Source organism: Pteropus vampyrus, unplaced genomic scaffold (assembly GCF_000151845.1).
Source record: "Pteropus vampyrus isolate Shadow unplaced genomic scaffold, Pvam_2.0 Scaffold189, whole genome shotgun sequence".
NCBI lineage: Eukaryota > Metazoa > Chordata > Mammalia > Chiroptera > Pteropodidae > Pteropus > Pteropus vampyrus.
The window spans coordinates 927,085-932,331 of NW_011888970.1; positions in this window are offsets into that span (position 1 = coordinate 927,085).

Sequence of the window (5,247 nt, forward strand, 5' to 3'; positions counted from 1 at the left end):
GTCTGTCTTCCCTCCGTGTAGACAGCTGGTTGGCCCGACACCGTGTCCCTTGCAGCCCGTCCTGTCAGCCGTTCGTGGGGTCATTTCCGTCACTGCCTCTACAGCCGCCACGTGAACCAGTTACTCAGTCTGTTGGTTTTGCTGAAATGTCCTAGTTTTTCTTGACTGTGCTCCTTTGGGAAAATCGACCCAAATGTGGGACAACAGGGACATCATCCCCATCTCCCTCTGGCTGCTGCCGGGCGAGGGTGTGGCTCTCGGGGTCCAGCAGGCCTGCTGCCCGCGCCTGGCTGTGGTGAGGACTCAGAGTGGGGTGGCCGGGGGGTGCCCTCGGACACTGAGGGACAGGGAGCCAGGGCTGGAGGGGATCGGGCCACGTGGAGTCTCCACGAGGTCCTCGGCGGGTGGTGTCGGCGCCGCTGCACTGGAGTCTCAGGGTTGTCCTGAGCAGAGGCTCTGCTCACGGGCTCGGGAGCTGGGGGACCCTCACACCTGGCTGAAAGCCTCCCGACTGGGTGGGGGTTGGGGTGCTTGAGTGACTGGGGGGCAGGGCTGGTGGTCGCGTTTGCCCACCTCTGTGGTGTGGTGTTCACTATGCCTGATTTTATGCCAGGTAACGGGTCCTTCTTCCCAGGGCTGGCATCAGGTCGCAGGGCAAGAGCAGGTCAGAAACGAGTGACCGGGCTGTGCCTCCACCTTCCAGGGGTCCGGCTGAGCTGCAGCGCCGGGCGCACCCGGTGCCCCACCTCCTGGCCCTCGCACAGACCACGGGGACCCACACACCTGCGAACCAGGCACCCCGGGCCGAGAGGAGCCCCTGGCTGGGAGCAACAGTTCTCGTTACAGAGCCCTTTTCTTTAAGGAGACCCCCCGACACACACGCAGGTCAGGCTCCCAGTGCACATCTAAAGGCACAGCTGAGCTTCAGGGGCTGTGATGGGGACAACTCGTCCTTCCGGGTGTGATCACCAGCTGTAGTTTCAGACAAACCGAGTCACTTCTGCTGTAAGCACGCCCCCGCAGACGTGTCCTGAACACGAAGGGTCCGGAAAGGGAGGACGGCAGGCGTGGTGCTCCCCGCGCCCGTGAAGGGGGCCACGCTGGGTGGGGTGGCCGTGGAGTGACAGGCGGCCGCAGAGGAAGAGCACTCGGGATGATGGTGAGCGGCGCCCCGCTGCACGCACGCCCCCGAAGCTGCTCTGTGGGGGGAACGAGGGACGTTTTTCATCTCGTGGAACCGCCTGGGGCTTGTTCCCTGCTGGGGGGAGGGGGAGAGGTCGGGAAAACCTGTCTCTTTGCCGGATGCACAAGCAGCGTCGGGCGTTAGGTGGAGCCAACAGCCAAGCTTCCTAAACTCCCCATGAGCGCATTTTTCTGGCCCCGTGAGAATTAGCGAACCAAACACTGCATTTTCTCAAACTATTTCGTCTCCCTTCTTCCCAGCTGAGATCCAGAGAAGGAAGGAGGGAGGGAGCACAGGCTGGAGTTCTGACAGGTTTGATTCAATCGCAGGTTCAAGGTCGCAGTGATCCCTCGCGGGAGGGCCTGGCTGCCGCCCCGGGCCCCGTGGACGGGCTGGCCTAGAGAGGGGTCTGCGCCTACGGCCTCTCGCCCCGCGGGGCCTTCTCCCCAGGTCTCCTCTTGGCTTCCATGGGGTCTGTGAGACCTCGGCGTAAATTACCTGGGCTGTTTTTAGTGGGCGCTGAAAACAAAGTGGAGGGCGCATTAGAACCTTCCGGCTCAGTCCAGCCACAGCTGGACGCACCTGGGGGAGCCAAGGCCCCAAAGAGCAGTAAAGCACGGGCTGGCCTGAAAGCTCTCAGTGGGGGGACTGGGCTATCCGTGCTTGGAACATGAGTCACACACCAGGAGGTGACAGAGGCAGGGACAGTGGCACAGCTGGCAGGCTTGGCATTTATCAGCAGGGACGAGCTCCCCTGTGGCTGTCCATTTGTCCCTGGGTGCAGACCGCTCCCGATGACTGCAGCTTATAAATTACGTTCTTGTTCAGGCAGGCGACGCCTCTCTTTCCTTCCATCCTTTGTTCCCCTCCTGGCAGGCCACCATTTGATTCCCGCTGGGCTTTAATGCATCTGGTGAGACACTGAAGTTAATTTCTCGGCCTCACTGAAGGGGTCCGAGTCCCACGCCTGGCACACTCACGCTGCCAGTCAAAACAACACACTTGGTCCCCGGTCCCCAGCTCAGCTCCAAGCACTCGGGGGAGCCATGGGGACATGGGACCCTGTATGTGACCCACACACTGAGTTACTCTTGCCAGCAGGTCAAGAGCAGAAACGTGAAGGGAGCCGATCAAGGCAAGACTTCAGCCCCATGTCCCGTCCTTAGCAGCTTCCTCCTGGCCCCCAGCCCCAGTCCCGTCACTGAACTGAAGCGTGACGTTTTGGAGGGTTCAGACAGCAGCAGGCATTCGTACCGTCCATGGGCACAGTCCTAAAACCTCACTGCAAAGCCAGCCTCACAAAGCTTGTTTCTTGAGAAATGTCCAAATGAGGCCTCTCCTTCAATTTACTTTTTTATCCTATTATTATTATTATTAAATATAGACATTTCCTCTTTCAAGGGAGGTTGACATGGAAAAACGTCACCGGTCAGATGTCCTTCACTCTTGTCAAGGCTGGAGGACACGTTTTTCTCCGTTCTCTTCCGTTTCAGCCCATCATGGGTCCCATGTCTTCACGACTTCCACATTCTCGGTGAGCATCCACGTGAGCCCACCCGGTGTCCCCTTCGAATGGCCTCGCACGTCCCCGGCAGGAATCACCACGTCAGGGTGAGTGTGCAGAGCCTGGAGTCAGCGGGCTGGCGCCCCGGTCCGCCCGCTCCGGCCCTGGCCTCAAGTCACAATCTTTCTTAGTTTCGGTCTCTTTATCTGTGAACTTGTAATTTTGAAAGGACGCGCCACCCAAGTAGAAGTTATTTGGGGTGTACGTGAAGGTTAGCACTGAGCCTGGGGGACGCCGAGCGCTCGGTGCACGTTAGCTGTCGTTATTGTCATTATTTAAGTCGTTAGACTTTCCCCTTTATGGTTTCTTTGCTGTCAGAAGACACCGTCCTCCTGGAAGATTTCTGCAGTGGCTCGAAAGATCTAAACGAACTGGCTTAGTCAGGCCTGAAGCACAGGGAGGGAGGCACGGAGAATCCTTCCTGAAAAACAATCGCTGCGTCTCAGACACCTACTATGTGCCAGACACCTCGTCCGGTACAATTGTGATCAGCCGTTTCATCCTCACAGCGTCCCAGCGACATGTGCGCTATGATCATCTCCATCTTACAGATGAAGGAAACAGGGTTCGGAGAGGTTCGGTGACTAGTCACGGCGCACTGAACCTTGTCACTTCAGGTCTTTGTGAGTGAGCCTCCTGCCCCGCCTCGGCAGAGGTGTCTCCCACGACTGGGGATTTTTGTCCCTCCCTTGGGAGCACACTTTTCTCTTCCTCCAGTCACGGCGGGCCTTCTCGGCTACCCCGGGGGGGACGGAGCTTGCTGCTCGCTGCCCAGTGGCATAAGAATTTTGCTCCATGGGTGGCAGAGAGAAAGGTGTGGGAAGGGCCTCATTCCCTTCCTGCAGCACCAGCTGAGCCCTCGCCCAGGCCAGCCCCACAGGGCACCTCCGGCCTCTGTCTTGAGCATGTGGCACAGTTTGCGTAGCAGTGGCTGCAGATCCCGTGTGTGTCAGGAACCCATGCTCACAGGCGCCCTTAGGGCGCACGAGAAGCCCGTCTAACATTTAGCTGAGATGCCTGTGCCAGAGCCTGTGCCAGCCCCGAGTGGCTCCTGCTCTCCGCCTCAGGTCGGCCCGTCTCTCCGTGGAGGCTCCCGTCCCCCTGCGACCTCGGCCCTCCAATAAGGGCAAGGAAAGTTACGGTTCTGTGGGCTCTGTGGCTCTTCCTGGTTGTGGAAGTGATGCCACTTTGGTGGCAGCCGGACACGACCCTCCCCTTAAAGAACACTCTGCTCTTCCTCACGGCCTGTTGGTCGGGAAGGGGGTTCCATGGCCACGCAGCTAGAGAACACTGGGAACTGGGTGTGCAGCTCGACGGCAGGGCGCCATGACGGCGGAGGATGCAAAGGGTGGCCAGTGAGGGGTGACGAGCAGGTGCTGCCACCCTCGTCATCTCTTGTCTTCACAGGAGTCCTCGTGGGACAAGTAGGAACGCTGGAGTTCAGAGGAGCGGCCGCCTCTGCCCCAGTCACGTGGCTGCAGAGCATCAGCACTCCGGCACGGCCTCTGGTGTTCTGGGGACACACCCAGCCAGCGGGGACGCTGGTGAGGACAGCCCGGGAGGAGCCCTGCAGCCCCTCACAGGTGCCCGAGCCCAGGTCGCCCTTCTGAGGTGCCACTTGGTCAGTGTTGCTCCGTCAGGCTTCCCTGGCATCCACAGGATGTAGTCAAGTTCCTGTGACCCCCCCGGTCACCCAGAGACCGGGACGTACTCTACAAGGCGGACGGGCACCGGGAGAGGGGCAGCTGGCCCGGTCGAGGAAGGCCGGTTTCCGGGGAAAGACCCCTGGAGCAGGACGGAGGGAGCGCACCGAGACGGTGGGGGCCGGGTCTGCTGGAGGCCGAGCCCTCCGGGGCCTGCCGCGCTCGCCCACCCGACCTGGTGCGGGTGCGCTCACGGGCCACGCCGTTTCAGTGGCACTCAAGTTCGCTCAGTTTGTCAGATGCTCCAAACCTGACCCCATCTCGTGGGACTTTGCATCTGCTCTTCCTCGTCCAGAATGTTCTTCCTGCGCCATTGGCATGGCTGGCTCCTCTCCTTTCCATCCTCGGCACAGACGTCGTTACAGGGGACGGCTTGGACCTCGTGGGAGGGGCGTCCACCTCACCGCTGGCTGCTTGCCGGAGCAGTCACCGCCACTCGAAACCGTCTTGCTTTGTTACTTATTCTGCTGTGGTTGTCCCCTCGGCTGGCAGGGTCTGTGTCGCCCTTGATGTCTATGTAGTGCCCGGAACAGTGCCGGGGACATAGGAGATGGCTGATGAAACTCTCCCGGGTGAACGGACCAGCAGCTTATAAAACCTTTCACGAGTCTGATGAAGCAGCTCGATCACGGGCCACAGGCCCCCCCTGCGGCCCCGCACAGCGCGCTTCCCCCAGCCCGCCTGTCCCCTCTTCCTCCTGTCCCCTCTTCCTCCTTTCCTCCATCTGTCCCCAGCTCAGCTGCTCCCGGAGCTTGGGTGAGCAGCCCCTTTCCGGGAAGTCACTGAGTGTCCCCCTG